Raw genomic sequence first — 17,581 nt, 5'->3', positions numbered from 1 at the left:
AGCTCCCTTGTTCAGGCTGATGAAGCGTGAAGCTGTTTGTTCGACTGAGCGAAATAGCAGACAAACTGCTGCCTCTGCTGCAGCTCTTTAGCCCGCCACATCATCTTTGCAAGTGGGTCTGCCTCCTGCTGCAAAATAAGCCTGGTACTGTGCCCTTTTGCAATGCTGTGGTGCACACGTTTTTCATCCAGGTCTGTCATTGACTGACAATGTTTGAATCAAGTGCCATGGAGAGTATTGCCTAGTATCTAGAAGCCTAATGAAAAAGCATCAATGCCTCCGGCAGTCAGGTGCAACAGCACCACTTCCTCTTTTTTTCTTATTCAAATACCTCACGGGCTCCGACTGGAGTATTATGTGAGGGGGGTTACTCCCTGCACTGCATAGCTCCCTGCACTGCATAGCAGCCTTTCAGAAGATCTTGAGGGCTTGCAGCTGTGTTGTGCAATTTTCTCTTTCAACGTTTCAAGCTGCAGAACACTCAGTACTGGACCTGCCTCCAAGATTTCTATTATCGGTACCTCAGTTGTCATGAGATTCATAGAAATCTATGTCCGTAAAACCAGCACCTTTCATTTGGCGAGCCCAGCATACAAGAATTTCTCAAGGTTAAAATGAATCAAGTTCACAAGCATTGTCCCCATGTCCATTCTGCTGTGGTGCCTTGCATGTCACTGCCTGGGTAGAGAAGGAGGCTGGTATTGCACTTTTGTTTTTCAGAAAGGAAAGGAAGGGTCACTTCAGTCATTGTGACATGTTGCGATGTCATGTGTACTGAGTGAACTTAGTGAAGACTGCACGTTTCCAACTGTTGTGTGTGTATTGCAACTGTAGAAACTGCTAGGAGTACAAGTGCAATGGTGTGCAGGTGTTAACTTTTATACAAAAATTTTAGCTCTGCACATTTCTTGACCTAGTTCCTACCCTCATGTCTTTTTGTGGTGCAGAGGCAGAAGGGCTAAATAGCAGGGTACAAGTAATGCCTATGGAATGTCATTAAGGGGAGCGTTGGTTGAACGGTCCTACCTGTTCTGTGTACGTGGCAATGTCTGTTCATCGAGAAATTAGACACGAAGTGTTTACATGTTGAGTGTGTTTCTGCCACCACAATTTCTGCGCTTCTCTGGCTTCTTGGAGAGTGGTATCGCAAACTGGCGCGAAGGAAGGATTTTATCACATTCAACCATAATTTACCTATTGCTCAACCTTGTCAGATTCCCACTGGTTCTTCTCGTGCGTTTTTGAGTGCAATCTGCATTGGAATGTTATGCAGCCATTTGCTGTGCATTAGAGTTTACACTGACCACGTAGCTGAAAGAGGTGTTCCTAAAAGCCTTGCACCCTGTCACACGAAAGTGTGCTTACGGTGTGGAATGGTAAGCGCTCTGTATGTGTGCAAGCCTATAAAGCAGAGAGAAGGCTTCGAAGCGGAAACTCAGGACGCACTTTATACATGAGTGAACAACAAACAAAACTGTGCACTACACATACACCAAGATAACGCTACAGAAAACACCACAGTCCTATCACACTAATGGTCCTCACACGTAAACCACAAAGCCACACACATACAGTCTTGCTCCCAAATGCAGGTGGTTCATACGCTATCTCGATGCAGAGTACGGACAAAAACCCAGGTGGTATCTTGTTTCAAGAGACGCCGCTCTTCCACGAGAGGAGTGTTGAGGAGGATCAGGTGAAGGGAGACGGTGCTGCCATGTCGCCTTAGCTGGATGTCGGCGTTGGGGCATCCTTGCACTGGTGACGAGGTCTGGGAGGTAGCAACAGCCGCTGGCAGAGTCATCTATCCAGAGGCGCTGACACAGGGCCCACGTTCCGAAGACAGGGTCAGGGTCGTGATCCACAGGACCTGGGAATCAGGCGGTGGGGACCACGCCTGGTCAGTAGGCCTCGTGACTGAACACCTCCTGCAGCAGTTGACGGCCGTGCGCCAATGTCCGCACCTAGAACATTCCTCCTCCTGTCCACGTTGCCATCCCTCTTTTTATACGTCCACTTCATTTTCTTCTACGTCCGCCTTGTTTTCAGTTTTGTCGTAGTCTTCTCCATCTCTTCCAAAAATACCCCTGTGCTCTCTTTTCTTCCCTCTTCTCTTTTTCTCAAGTGCTATGTGCCAATTAACATGCCTTTCTTTGGGTCCAGTTCTTTACTCATCCCTCTTTTCTTTCGCTCATGACACACGCTTACATCTGTGGATTTCAGAACTCTATTAGCAATTCAAACAGTCCAGTAAGGTTTTTTGTTGTTGAATTTTGTTGTGCTCCCTTTTATCCTTTTTTAAGCTAACTTGTGAGAAATGTGACTAGTTAGCATGAAGCACAACAGATGAGAGCATGGCGTAGTCTCCTTGCCATTCTCATAATTTAGTATATTTGCATATTAGTAAAGGCTCATTTCAGCTCTGAGATGAATTCTCTTTTAAGTGCCTGATGTTTCTAGTGCCCTTGCAGTCATGCTCCAATTATCGTTGTAATGATGCTATGGCAATGACTGCTTGTCTTCACCTGCCCACATTGTGACATGTTCTCGATGTAGCCATTTCCAAATCACATGGTGCCTGTCGATGCAAGCGCAGAACGGTCTTGGGCACAGCCCATGCTTTCTGATGATAGTGTTTGCAAGACTCCTAAGGCCGTATTATGGAACTGTCAAATTGCAAAGTTGTCAAAAACTTTTGAAAAACGGGTGAGTTAACCCAGCTCCTATTGGTCGGTTGTGGCCGGCGGCCAGATTGCTTTTTTGCATCATGTGTGGCTTCATATTACGTCACGGATGTGGTAGAAGTGATGGCGTTGAACCCCTAAATATGCAGACGCAAATTGGCATTTTTTTGTGATCATCTCGAGGCAGTCAATTTGACTGTTGCGTTTGTGACAGAAAATGGTGGCGGTGTACCCGGTGATACGACTGAGGCAGCTCCACCGGCGCGAGCAGCAGCGAAGGAGGGCGCACGAAGACACATTTGACTTGCCGGACGAGCTGTTTCGGGTCTTTTTTGACTGTAGAAGCAGACTGTGGAGTGATCTGGGAGGTGCGCGTGCGAGCGTGCTGTCGGTGCGGCGGCAGGTGCTATGTGCACTGCGGTTATTTGCAATGGGCGGCTTTCAAGCTGACATTGGTAACGAGGCGCACGTCTGCATCACACAACTGATGGTAAGCAAATGCGTGCTGAAGGTGCTAGAGGCAATCTGCTAACTTAGGGCGCAGAATGGGTGGTTTCCTGCGGTCACGTCTGTGCATCAGCTACATATTAACAAAACACGCTTATGCTGGTAAAGCACTTTATTTTTCCCAGAAAATTGCACTTCGTGGTCGTCTTCTATTTCCCAAGGGAAAAGAAACAGAAAACCACACATCACATACTGCAACACTTCGCCCTTTGGCGTTTTATCATTGATCGTAAGCGCCGAACAAGACAGAAGAAAGTTGTCTTCGTCTATTTCTTACCAAGCGCTGCCTGCAAGTTTGGTCGGCAGGCACATAGCCTTCATTGCCTTCGTTTAAAATTTTCTGCACACTAATTAGTTCAACCGCACTGTAGCTTCATGTCAGACGACACGTAAAAAACAATAACATGGCATGGAATCGGCTGCTTTCGTGCCATGGAAGAAAAACTCCATGTTTCATGCAACTCTTCAAGCCCACCAATGCTACCACTGGAAGCACCCTTGTACAAGTCTAACTAGAAATTATGTTCAGTGCAGCTTTATGCACTGAACAAATTTCAAATTATTTTTTTATGCAATAGCTTGCAGCTCTCATTGTAAAGGCTTTCACACTTCTCCATGTTGGGCGAAACAGTTTGTGACCATTTGGCAGCATACATTGATGAGTGTGGTGATGTGGTTATTTATATTTTGTCTGTACTGGCACATTGGGAGTGTGTAGCTGTGCTCCCAGTTCTTGGTTGTATGTGTACTTTTGTAAAAATTATAAATATTTAATTCAGAAACCATATGTTTTATTCATTCGTGCTACATTGCACTCCATTTGTACAATTCATCACGCAGCACATGCCAGGTGCAATAAATGAAATCTAATGGTGTGCAACACAAAAATGGTGCAAATGAAAATAGTTATTTCATAAACAATTTTTAATGTACTGAGCCATGTAATGTCTTTAGGACTACAGTTTTCACTCACCACTTCCCAGGGTGGCTCTGTCTAGGCATTCATGAGGTGCCTCTTTCCCGCTGAGCACCATTACCATCCTTTGAATTTGTTTCATTAGGAAAGGTGCCTCGATTTATCAGGCTAAAGGTTTTGAAGTGCCTGCTGTCTTTGCGACAGTGGTTTCATTTTAGTGCAGTGTGGGATTAGTTGCAGGAAAATGAAACTGCCTACTGAAAGTTGTGTAAATGCGTGCCTACACTCATTTATTGTGCGCCGTGAAATGTGGCAGTGAATGTCAGGTTAATATACAGGAATGGGAATGTAGATGTTTTCAAAAACAACTGGTGAAGGGAAAGGTTGAACCGGGGATGGCCTTGCAGATATGCATGCATCTTTCATGACCAGGTGGAAGAGAAAGCAGGAATAGGAAAAAGTAATGAGAATGGGGAAGAATTTAAAGGCAAAGTGCTATGCACCATTAAATGCCTGAGGAGGTCAAAACCAGTTATTTAGAAGGAGGGCAATCAGGACTGCATGCTTAAATCGGTGCCTGCACAATACAATGAAATCACTTCACTGCGTAGCATAGTTGTAGTGCCAAGAAGCTGCCGATATTGACAGCACCACAGAGTATAAATATAATGAAGGCCTTTGATTTGTTTTTATGCACATATATCACTCATGCAAAGTGAAGTAAACTGTCCATTTGCATATAAGTGTGAGCACGACACAGGTATGCCGCGCGTATGGCTAGAGCAATTTTAAACATTACAATCGTTGCCCAGGCTTCAAACTACGGACCAAGATTTCGTTCAGCATACATTACACCGCCTCGAAGGACTACATTTGGCGATGTGGCAGCAAGCAATGAACCATTTACTACGAAAACAGAGTTCTGAAGGAGCACGGACATTAAACCATCAGTTGCATGTTTTCTTAGTTGTAACTGTGCTTAGCACACAAGTAGATATGAATTATCACTTTCGTCCATGCCGACTAAATATTTTGTAATTCTAATTGGTTTTGTAAGCCTACGTAAGATGTACGTAAGGCTACGTAAGATGTACGTAATTGCACTAGTCCACTTTGCTATTCGGATGCTAGACAGCGAGACCAGAATAAGAAGAAATTCATTGGAATTATTTACTAGAAGTAATAATATTCTACAAGGCAGTTTATATATTCACTTATGACGTGTGTACACAAAACATATTGCTTTGATGATTGTGCCCCTTAGGCCAGTCTTTGGTAATGTATACATGGTTTTGTCGAGCATTTTTCGCTCTGTCAACACTGCCATTTAGCCCCAGAGCACTTCCTTTTGAATAATTTGGAAGGGCACATTTTGCAAGCAAGGGAAAAAGAGAAGCTTCGAAACATGGCATTTCACTGGCACCACTGCGAGACGAATCATCTGAGTCAGCACTTGTTCAAACGGCACCCGTCGTCTGCACTGGCCTAAACATAGCCCAAACGTTTTCAAACGCTGTGCTATTTATACCAAAAGCACTGTTGGGTAGTGTCATCATCAGCAGCCAAATTTGTTCGCAAACCACTGTGTTGCAGTTACAAACGTGAAAACCATTTATATGGTTGTGAAATCTTGGCCACTCAGAGTGTGTACGTTATTCAGTGTTAGCAAAGCTAAAATGCGAGCATTTAAAAGTGCTGGCATGCATTTCGACATGTGTTTTTGTTTTGTTTTCAAATATGCTTACAACGGCAGTACTTGCATTGACCGCTAGGGAACCAAAAAGCGGTAGACAAGGTTGAGGTCAAGAGGGCAATAGAGAAATGTCAGGAAGCGTTCAGGGAACACAGGTATTCGATGAAGAGGGGGGAACCAGAAGTTGAACTAGACAGAAAATGGGATACCTTCATATAGTGTAGAAGGGAAGCATCCTATTTGATTATTGATAAAAATAGAAGAAAGGATGCCCAATGGATGTCCAAAGTTAATAAAAAGGATATAAAAGCAGCTCAAAAATTCTGGAAGCATCCAAATGCAAATAATAATAAGACTAGGCTGGAAAAAAGGTTTATTGTTACAGATCAAGGTATTCGACTAAAAGGGGATGAAGCGATAAAACACATAGGAACAAGGATGACAGAAAAATTTAAAGAAAGAAATGTTGAACATAATTTATCGAAGGAGGATAGACCGGTTACTGCAATAGCTTCACTTGAGGAAAGAGAATGGGAAAGAGGAGAGAAGGTTCCTAGTGGTACATCACAGAACCAGATGGTATTCCGATTATGTTAATAAAGAAGCTAGGCCCAAAATCCAAGCAAACAATAATACAGGTAGTGAATAAAGTGATACTGGATTCGAAAGTCCCCGATGAATGGCGATTAAGTAGAATGAACTTGATATATTTATTTATTACATACTGCAGACCCTTGGGTCCAAGCAGAGGGGCATTAGTATATAAACAGATAATAATGAACAAAACAGGAACAAACAAGTACACATTTATACAATTTTTGGTCACACTGCAGTCAGCAAACCATGGTTCCAGTCTAATACTGTCCGAGGAAAAGAGAAAAATTTAAATGTATCAGTTCGAGCATAATAGGGTGTGAATGAGTCAGGATGATGATGTCTTGTGAGGTGCGTGAATGCAGCTGTTATATAAGGTGATTTATTCATTTGAAGTTTGTTGTTAAGATGAAGGGAAAGGAATTCAAGTCTTAACTGCTTTCGACGTGATTCAAGAGTGGGTATACAATTGTCTGCCATAATTTTAGAGGGAGAGTGAAGCCGTGCGCATTTATTAAATAAAAACCTAATTGTCTGGGAAGCTGGGAAGGGGGGAAAAGCTGACGTAACTACCGTCAAATAACAGTGACATCTGTGGTTTACAGGGTGGTGATGCAGATTATAAAGGACAGATTGCAGGCTTGGATGGAGAACGAGGGGGTGCTAGGGGAGCTACAAAATGGGTTCCGGAAACAAAGAAGGTTGGAGGACAATCTGTTTTCAGTGGTGCAGTGTATAGAGATTGCTGAAAAGGAACACAGGCTCCTATGGCTAGCATTTCTGGATATTAAGGGAGCCTACGACAACGTTATTAAAGAGCATCTGTGGGACATACTGGGCACATTGGATGTGGAAGATGGAGTAATTAATCTTTTAAAAGATATATATAAAGGCACTGGAGTGCTTATAAAATGGGGAAAAATGTATCAGAGCCTGTAGAGATACAGTGGGGGCTTAGGCAAGGATGTCCTCTGTCCCCTTTGTTGTTCATGTTGTACCTGCAAGGGTAGGAGATCAAGCTAGAGAGGAGCAGACTAGGCTTCAGCCTTTCATTTTTCAAGCAACGGGAATGGATTAAACAGTCATTACTGGGACTAATATACGCCGATAATATAGTGCCAATGGCTGACAACAAGGAAGATTTACAGAAGTTGATAGACATATGTGGTACAGAGGGAGATAGATTAGGTTTCAAGTTTAGTAGGGAAAACTCTGCAGTCATGATATTTAATGATGAGGTCGGCGAGCATAGAATACAGGAGTTTGTGCTAAAAGTAGTGAATGAGTACAAGTATCTTGGGGTGTGGATAAATAACAGTGCTGAGTATCTGACAGAGCATGAAAAATATGTAATGAATAAAGCTAGTAGGAATGCAGCTGTCATGAAAAATAGGGCACTGTGGAATTACAATAGGTATGAGGTGGTAAGAGGGATCTCGAAAGGGGTGATGGTCCCTAGCCTGACCTTCGGTAATGCGGTCCTGTGTATGAGGCCAGATGTACAAGCAAGGCTGGAAATTAGGCAACGGGGAGTAGGGAGGTTAGCTTTGGGAGCACATGGCAATACACCAAATCAGGGGGTACTGGGTGATATGGGATGGCCGTCTTTCGAGAGCAGAGAGGCTAGCAGTAAGATAGCATTTGAGGAACGATTGAGAAAGATGGAGGAAAAGCGGTGGGCTAGGAAAGTTTTCAGATACCTGTATATAAAGAATGTTGACACGAAATGGAGAAAGCGAACTACAAAATTGACAAGCAAATATCTGGACAGCAGTAAGGGGGCAAATCAGCAATTATCGGTTAAGAAAAAGGTTAAAGAAACAGAGAGAGCTTTGTGGAAAACAGGAATGCTGACGAAATCGGCACTGGAAACATACCGGACCTTTAAACAGAAAATTGTCAAAGAAAATATCTATGATAATTGTAGGGGAAGCTCTTTGTTGTTTGAGGCCAGGACAGGAATTTTGCGGACTAAGACATAGTCAGGTACCACAAGATAGACACGTTGTGCATTGCGTGCGGAGAGGAGGAGAAAACGGCTGAACACTTGATACTTTTCTGTAAAGGGCTTCACCCTACAGTAGAAAGCAGCGAGGCTGATTTATCCAAGGCGTTGGGGTTTAAGGACAGTGAAGGGAAAGTAGATTTTAAGCGGGTAGAAGTAACCAAGCAAAGGTTATCTGATTGGTGGCTAAAATCAAGAGAAGAGTAAAATTTCTTAAGGCTAGGTGGCTTGAGCCATCGCCCGATTTTAAGGGTTCAGCCATGTCCATCCATCCATCCAGATGGCCACCTTCATGCTGCTTGTGTTACACTTCAAAACATCGCGAATAGTTCACAAGTCGTCAGCTTATGAAAGGTAGGTGAACGTTTCAGATATATCAAGTGATTCACTTCGTATGATTGTTGGAAATATGGCACAGAAGTTTCGTAGCTGGCCTTACATGACAGACAAGTGTGTGAGCAACGAGCGCAAGCGTGGAGGAAAGATTTGCTTTTACTTGAACATTAAGTACCAGCAGGCTGTTTTTGAAATGGTGGAAGATGAGCAGTACACGAAATACAAGCCTTTGACACCACTGCTGCTCATTAATTTTAATTGCAGGGTCCGATGAGCTACACCAAGCATTGGATGTTTCATTTCTGTGTGTGAATTAAAAAAAACTGCAGTGAGCCTTTCATCTTGCCTGTCATGCGTGCCTGCTACTTTGCACTGGAAGTTGTGTGAATATGAATTCCCGGTGCTCAGTTGGGCTTCAATCTATAATAGTGCCACAGCAAAACTGTAGGATCGTTCACCAGTACACAACGTGAATGATCACGCCAGGATATCGCGGCAAGCTCGAGATATTGGTAGACCTGCTATTTTTCGCTTTGAAACGAAAGCGTTTTTTGTTTTATTTATTTTCAATATTGCACAGAGCATGGTCTTCGACGGCCAAGTCAAAGGCAGCTGGCCTGAGCCTAACAAGGCCCCACTACCGATGTAATTCTAGGCAGCAAATAAAAGAGAAAAGTGCTACGAACCAAAGTACATAGCTAGATGTTACCTTGTGTCTATGATGTCTGTGTGCACTTACTACAGCACTTTCCATCGCAGACATTCCTCTGGCATCATGGGCTCAGTTAACATGGTTTTGCAAAGGCAATAATGGGCTGTTCAGTGCTACTGTTTGTGAGGTGCCAGTATTTAAGTGTGCCAAGAATTTCTACTGTCATATCGACTGCACAATGAAGTTATTACTATTGCACGCATTGCTATGCATGGGGATCACATGCTTTGTCATTTGAAAAATGCACAGCAATTACGTCTGTGCTAATACGACCATGGGTGTTTCCGCCACCTTCCAACGCTTAATCTGCAACTGTTTGATTAGTTACGCTGCAAAAGAATTGGGGCTGATGCTGCTTGTACTGCCTCACCATTTAATTCCTCATGCATTTAACTTCTACGCTGTAGGTGTGCTATAAATTGCTGTGCACCTAGCCAAAGCAATCATTGCCCTTTCATGGCAAATTTTCAACAGGAAATTCATTTATTCAAAACACTCACAGGCTTCCAATAAGAGTATTACGTGCGGAGGGCATATACAGAAAGTGAAGGACAGAAAAAGCAGCATACGTGTAGGACATCACTTTTTTAGAGAGAAGCTCTTGAGCGCATGTTCCTGCATTCAACGTCTTTGGCACAGTCTGCGTAACTGATTGCCCATTCCTCCACTCTTGGCTTGGCAGGTAATATCAGAGTGAAACGCCACCTGCCAGGAAGAGAGTGGAGGAATGGGCAACTGGGAGGTGGCTAGCAGCATAACAAGTCACCTGCCAGCAGTGGCAAGTGGTGTTTGAAGAGCTGCACTCAAATTTCACATTACCCACTATCGTAATCATCTGTCCATATTTTTTTTAAAACTTCTGAAGCTTCACCATAAATGGGTTACACAATAGGCAAGTGTGCAGGGAAAGAATTTACAGAACTGCACATGGCACAGAAAATCATATGTAGTACAATATAAGGCTTTGGAGAATAGTACACAAGACATTATAGTTCTGCTGTTTAAAGGAACATGTAAACATGACTACCAAAGCACAAAACAGCACATAATAAACCAAGAAAACCAAAGCAGCTCTTGGTGATTTAAGACTGCAGGATCATTAATGGAAGCGGTGTGATCAGAAATATCATTCCAGCAGCTTATGGCTTGCGGGAGGGCTGTCAAATTAACAGCCATGGTGCGACCGAATAAGTGCCTAAAGCTGCGGTCTTTATAAAGACGACGGGATACACAATGTGGTTCAGCTAGGGGAAGGTTGGTAGGATGCCTGACTGGTTTATTTTATGTATTAGACAAAGCAAAGCAATCTTCGTATGTAACTCTAGTGTTTGTAAGTATTTTTAGTGAGTGATAGCGATAACTTCACATTAGTAACACTCGATTACTGGTAATATTTTGTGGCTACAAAATGCACTGTGCAGGTGTGAATTCGCTTGAACGATTGTATTAAATAGGCTTGGTGTGGTGACCACATCAGTAACGTGAATTCAAGTTGGAGAAGAACAAAAGTCTGATATGCATGTTTTAAGTGGTTAACAGGGCATCTCGAAGATTATATTTTAGATAGTTCAGAGTATGGTGGTGATTTTAATTATGCCAGGCTTTAAGATATTTATATGAAGGCACGTATGCACAAGGGTTAAAATTGGGCTAGTATGTAAAAAAATTAATTTTTTTTTGCTTGCTACGTTGGCCAGGTTTGAAACTGCCGACTATATTCTGGTCTGACAAAGATGAACGTTTGCTGAACACGCATCTATTTCTTCAGGCAAACTGCAGCCCACATTGTGGTCTGACCAAGGGTCTCAAGCTCATTTTGCCATGCAAGCCAGACTGTAGTTGTTCCACTCGGGCACGTGATTGTGTGCAGGGAAGTAGGATCAAGGGAAGGGGGTGTTGCATTTGTGAAACAAAGCGTATCTTCCTCTGTAATGGTAGATAGATGTTCCTGGTGCTGAAGCTGTGCAGTGCAAGCTGCATCTGCAAGAATGTCTCTTACATGTGGATACCATCTGCACATTTTAGAATTTTGGAGGATCCTATCTTGGCTCTGTATTATATGTTCAAGCATATGTTTGGAAGTAAAATTATCATGGCTGGTGACCTGAACTTTGCTGGTATAAACAGGAACACACTGAACACCACAAATATAAGAATATAAGGTTTTATGTTATGTCCACCTTTAGCCTCAAATAGCGTAATGAGTTAATTCTCTACTTTACATTCATAGATTGCCAGGAGTCCTCATACCCTTTCTGGCGCAGTGGTTAAGCAATGCGCCACTGCCCTGTGATGGCAGGCGCTCCCAGCAGTGGGCCTTCTGCGGCCCAGTTGCTCTTCCCGAGTGACCAATAATTCATTTATTTATTTATTTATTTCATAATACTGCAGGCCACTGCTTGGCCCAAGCAGGAGTGAACATATAATGTTACATAACCAAAAGAATAAAGTTATTCAATATTAGCAGCACACGGAAACCAAAAGAATAAAACCAAAAGAATAAACTTATACAATGTTAGCAGCGCACGGATACCAAAAGAATAAACTTATGCAATATCAGCAGCACACGTATACAAAACATACATATAATCAATATTAGCAGGTAAATAGACGATTTAACGCATCAGAAAAATTTTGCGAGGAAAAAACAGATTCCGGTAACGAATTCCAATCTTGCACTGTTCTAGGGAAAAAACTGTATTTAAAACTGTTAGTTTTGGCGAAAAGGGGAGTAAGTGAATGTTCAAGAACGTTCCGAGTCCTTCTCACTAGAGGACGCTTGATGCACTCCGGAAGCTTCAGTTTATTTTTACCTGTTAAACTATTAAACAAGAATACCAATCTATTAATCTTTCGGCGGACTTCTAGTGTAGGAATGTTATTTGACATCATTAACTGCGATGGAGAGTCTTCCCTTTTGTATTTTCCGTATATAAGCCTAACCGCTTTCCTATTTACTTTTTCAAGGACCATTATGTCCTTTTTCATGTATGGGTCCCAAACGATTGAAGCATATTCAAGTAAAGACCGCACACAAGTTTCGTAAGCCAATTTTTTCATGTGTGCTGGGGCAGTTTTTAGCTTTCTTCGTAAAACCCATAGCTTTCTCAATGCGGCTGTAGAAATATTAGTAATGTGTGATGACCATTTTAACTTACTGTCAAGTGTTACACCTAAATATTTATATTGCTCAACTTCCAAAATCCTATTACCGCGAATAAGGTAAGGCAGCAAACTTGGAGACTTTTTTCTAGTTATACGTAAGACAACAGTTTTTTCACTATTAAGTTCCATAGCCCATTTAAGACACCATTCTTCAATGGCAAAAACTGCTTTTTGTACAGAGCTGTGGTCATATTCGGATGAAATTTGTTTAAACACAACACAGTCGTCTGCGAATAACTTAACAGAAACATCTTCAGGTACGACCACAACTAAATCATTAACGTATATTAAAAACAACAATGGCCTAAGCACACTTCCTTGGGGGACTCCTGATTGAACATTAACAACACTTGAAGCGGTCTTATTTATTTCTACATATTGCCGTCTGTCTAAGGTATGCTTGAACCCACCGAATGATAAAAAAAGGCACACCCATACATTCCATCTTATAGAGAAGTTTACCATGTGGCACCTTATCAAAGGCCTTGCTAAAATCAAAGAAAACCACGTCCGTTTGCCCGGACATATCAAGCACCCTCGCAAAGTCGTGCACAGCCAGAACAGTCTGAGTAACTGTAGATAAACCCTGCCTAAACCCGTGTTGACAATCAGACAGAAGATTATGATCGCTCAGAAACTTTCGCAGGTAGCCGGCTACAATGTGCTCCAACATCTTGCAGCAACTGCATGTTATGGAAACAGGCCGATAATTTGAAACTGACAGTCGATCACCTTTTTTATACACAGGAACCACACGTGCTATTTTCCAATCTGAAGGAAGTTTTCCGCATGCTAATGATAGTTTAAAAATGTCTGTTAGGCAACCTGATATCTGTTCTGCGTATCGCCTCAAAAATACATTCGGAAGACCATCGGGTCCAGCGGATTTTTAGTGTCCAGTTTCAAGAGCATCGCCAGGACACCTCACGAGTCACTTCAATGCCTTCCTCTGGTGCAGCCGCTGCTTTTATTTCATATTCATCTAATTCTGAAAACACCTCGTAGAAATACTGGTTAAAATTCTCAGCTATTTCGGCAGCGTCCGTGATAATCTTGTCTCTAACTTTTATTTTGGTAAGTGCATCTTTGGGTCTTCTCAAGTGCCGCCAAAATTTCTGCGGATCAGACTTTAGAAACTCTGCTAAAGTGTGCGAAAAATATTTAGTCCTGGCGCTGCTCACTTTTGATAACAGGTCATGTTTGATGTCTTTAAACAGCGGCGTTGACGTCCCATGCTTTTTACGATATCTCTTAAGTCTACGCTTAATGTGTATAATTTCACGAGTAATCCATGGATGTTTCCGCTTTTTAAATGTTTTTCTGTCTGGAACGTAATCTTTAATACAATGCCTAAGCACATTAGCGAACCGTTGCCAAGAGCTTTCCACATCACATGTAATCACAAGATTTTCTTCAATATAGTCAGTAATCGCCACATCGTCAGCTCGACTAAATTTCTTAACTGTAGCAATATCGAGCACGTGTGTTTTTGATTTTCCAACTTTCCAGGAAAAAAAACTAACTTATGGTCAGATATACCGGGTTCAATTGTAACCGTTCCTTCTTTAAATCTTTCGCTAATGAACAGCGGGTCAAGAATTGATGTTTCGCGAGTACATTCAGTAATTATTTGATCAAGACCAAGAGCAAGCATAACATCAAGGATAATATCGCTCGTTTGCGATAATCCAAGACAGATTGTTCCAATTTAGTAAAGGCAAATTAAAGTCACCCGTTACAATCACATTCTTGTTTCGTAACAACAACAATCGATCATACAATTTACTCAAGAAGCTTTCATCACCATCTGGGGCACGATAAACCGCACACAAATGAAACGCTGTTTCCTTCACTTTGATTTTTAAAAAAAGGCTTTCATGCTCAGCAATCTGGCTTTCGACGTCAACATCGACACAGGATTTAACAACAACAGCAACACCACCCCCTCTAGATCCTCGGTCCCGCCGATATAGCCGATAACCTGGTGGGACGATGTCATCATCACTGATTTGCTCATGTAGCCAGGTTTCAGTTATGATGCACACGTGCGGATCCAAAGAGAGCAAACATTCTTCCAGTTTTTCTGTTTTGTTTACAACGCTTCTAGCATTGAGAGTAACTAACCGCACATCGGACGTATCTGGCCATTAACTTTCAGATAAAGATGTGGTGTTGCGTTCTATCAACCTCCTAGAGTTTAGAACAGCATCCCATTTATAGAACCGCCCATCAACCTTCAACTTGTCATAAATCAAGGAAACCTTACTTCCAGCCTTTTTTTCAAGTTTTGCACTTTGCCAAAGATGCTTGCGTTTGCACAACGTTTCCGCGCCGTAGTCATTATCGATTCTAATGTTTTCTCCTTTTAGTTTAGACACATCGCTCCAGAGTGCTTGCTTTTCCCTATAGTCCTGAAAGTACATTATGACAGGGCGATTAGAAGAACTTTTCCCCATTCTATGAATTCGAGCTACAGATGAACACTGCACTCCCAATATAACTGGCCCATGCCATGGTGGGCACTTAGCTCTTTTCCAGTGGGCAGGCTGCGAGGACGCTGCAAGGTTACATGAATTAAGTGGCCCCCTGCCTCCTAAGTTTCTCTGTGAGGACCACCTGCCAGAGCCATGCCCGTGTTTTTTTGTGCTCACAACGCCGACACCAGATGTTCTGGAGAATGGGGCCGTTAACGCTATCACGTTAATATAAAGGCAGATAACAGTAGACAGTCATGCTCATTTGAGTGCATTGTTTGCACAAAAGGTACAAAAAAAATGGAAGGGTCACGACTATAGCTGGAGGTAACATTTCAGGCTGGCTTCAAATTTATCATGATCAATGGTACATGCAATGGTACCAGGCAGTTGATTCCATTGACGAATGGGGTGGAAGAGAAATTAATGAAAAAAACAAATTGAGGAAAGGTACGTTCGTCTTTCAGTTGGTGATCAGTGCAAGTAAAAACATGACAGGTCGGTGTGATATGGCACATAGCAAAGGAAGAATGTCTATGGTATTATTTGTGAAAAAGGAGGGAATGGAAAATATTTGCTGTCCTTTGAGTAGAGGTAAGTTCAGATATTTGTTTCATTTCTTTTATACTCAGTAATTCTTACGATATAAATTGGGCAGGCTCATTCTTCAGACTCCAGTTTTGTTAGTGTGTGTGCGTCTGTTCTAAATCAAGGACATATATTCCACTTCGAGCACACTAATGAATTCTATGTTAAAAGCATTGCGTCTGGGTTTCTTAAACCAAGGTTGCATCGAAGGAATCCAGATGCTTTTGATGCCTTGTTAAAGGGGTCATGGTACCATTTTTCAGATTCAAATTGTTTATTGCATGTAGTTTGCTAAGCATATCTAAAAAAGTAGGCGAAATATGAGCTGATTTGGTGTGGCAAGTAATTTGTAATTAAGTTATCCTGAACCGTGTGGGAGTCGAGCAACACTGGCGTACCCTCGATCTGTGACGCCATAAACCAGCTGTCACGTGCTTGCCTGCAACTGAACTGCGCATAGTGAGGGTAGGGCAGTGGGTTTATTGTTCAGGCTAGCGGTGAAGGGGGGCTGTTGGAGAAAGAATGTGGAGCCCACACCCCACAACAGGGAGACAAGGGCAACAAAGGCCTGCGTCCTGTTTCATGTCTTATCTTGGAGACTTCACCGTAGTGTGCCACGGCGGGACTTGAGTAGGTGCGTGTTGTGCTCCACACCAACCGTGCGCAGCATTTTTGGAGTTGACAGTACTACCGATTTATGATGCTACTTTGGCTGCATCGATATGGCCATCACTGCCAGGGAGAGGGGCTTAGGAGCAATAACTTCTAATTGCAATTTCTAGCTGAAATTTGCGCATAGGGCCGTACGTTTTTTTAATGTGCAGTTAGTAATGCCGTGGCTCGTGGCAGTAACGTAAAATCATGATTTGTTGGCAGAACATGTCATGACCTCTTTAATAATCTCGTCTATCTGATTGTTCCAAGAAAGATCGGATGTTATGTGAACCCCGAAATAATTGATGATGGGTACTGGTTCTATAGGAACATTGTTCATAGTGTAAAGGAATGGTACGGGGCTATATTGCAAAATTGAAGGGTGTCAAGATCAGAGGCAAGCATACCTTTTCAGAACCTGTATCAAGCCTCGAAATATCGAACATGAAAATGGCTTCAGAGAACTAAAGTTGGGTTTTCTCATATCGAAAATGGGCGGTTTTTGAACATAGGTGACGTAGGCGCAATTCCTGTAACGATGCCATGTGCAACGCCCTTTTAAGGACATGTAATGCGGGAAAGGCAATTTTTACGAGCTGCGAAATGCATATTTTCTGTGGTCCATACCTCGAATTACGATTGTTTCAAAATTTTTTAAATCTGGGTTTACCTTCTATGTTGAAGGCCTTCAATTTGTCAGTATAATCTTGTGCCCTGAACCAATAAAAAGAATCAAGAGGTTCCATTTATATTGGTTAATTACTCGTCATTTCGTTGTGTTCTGTTATGTACGTAATGTTTGCCTTGCTGCACAATCAACCTGCATAGATGTACCTTTTGCAGCTTTTGAAATAAAAATCTGTATTGAATAATTTGAAACACCAAATTTGTGTGTATGCGTATATAAGCGCACGTGTGTAGAAAGTTTCTAGAAAAATGCCTGGTGCAGTCATTTCATCTGTTTGCGAGATGAGGTCTTCCTCTTTCTTCTGTTGCCATTTAGACCTCAGTCAAAATAAGGTGGCCCCTAGCTCGCTGCGACAACGTGGCAGAGTTTCTCTTCTGTGTGTTGCAACAAATAGAGTTCAAATAAGGGTCTCAGATTAGCTGCAGAACTGCTTGCTCGTCAGCACAATGACAGCACAATAGTTTCACTGCAATGAAAACACCTGGGCATATGTGCTCTTTTCACACCTGTAAAGCAGACTTGCAGTTGTTGCGTGTGCAGAAGTATTTTTGTGAAGTGATCTTGT

The sequence above is a fragment of the Amblyomma americanum genome, chromosome 9 (genome assembly GCF_052857255.1).
Source record: "Amblyomma americanum isolate KBUSLIRL-KWMA chromosome 9, ASM5285725v1, whole genome shotgun sequence".
NCBI classification, from domain to species: Eukaryota; Metazoa; Arthropoda; class Arachnida; order Ixodida; family Ixodidae; genus Amblyomma; species Amblyomma americanum.
The sequence above is the reverse complement of the archived record's forward strand: the minus strand, read 5'-3'. Positions refer to the sequence as shown.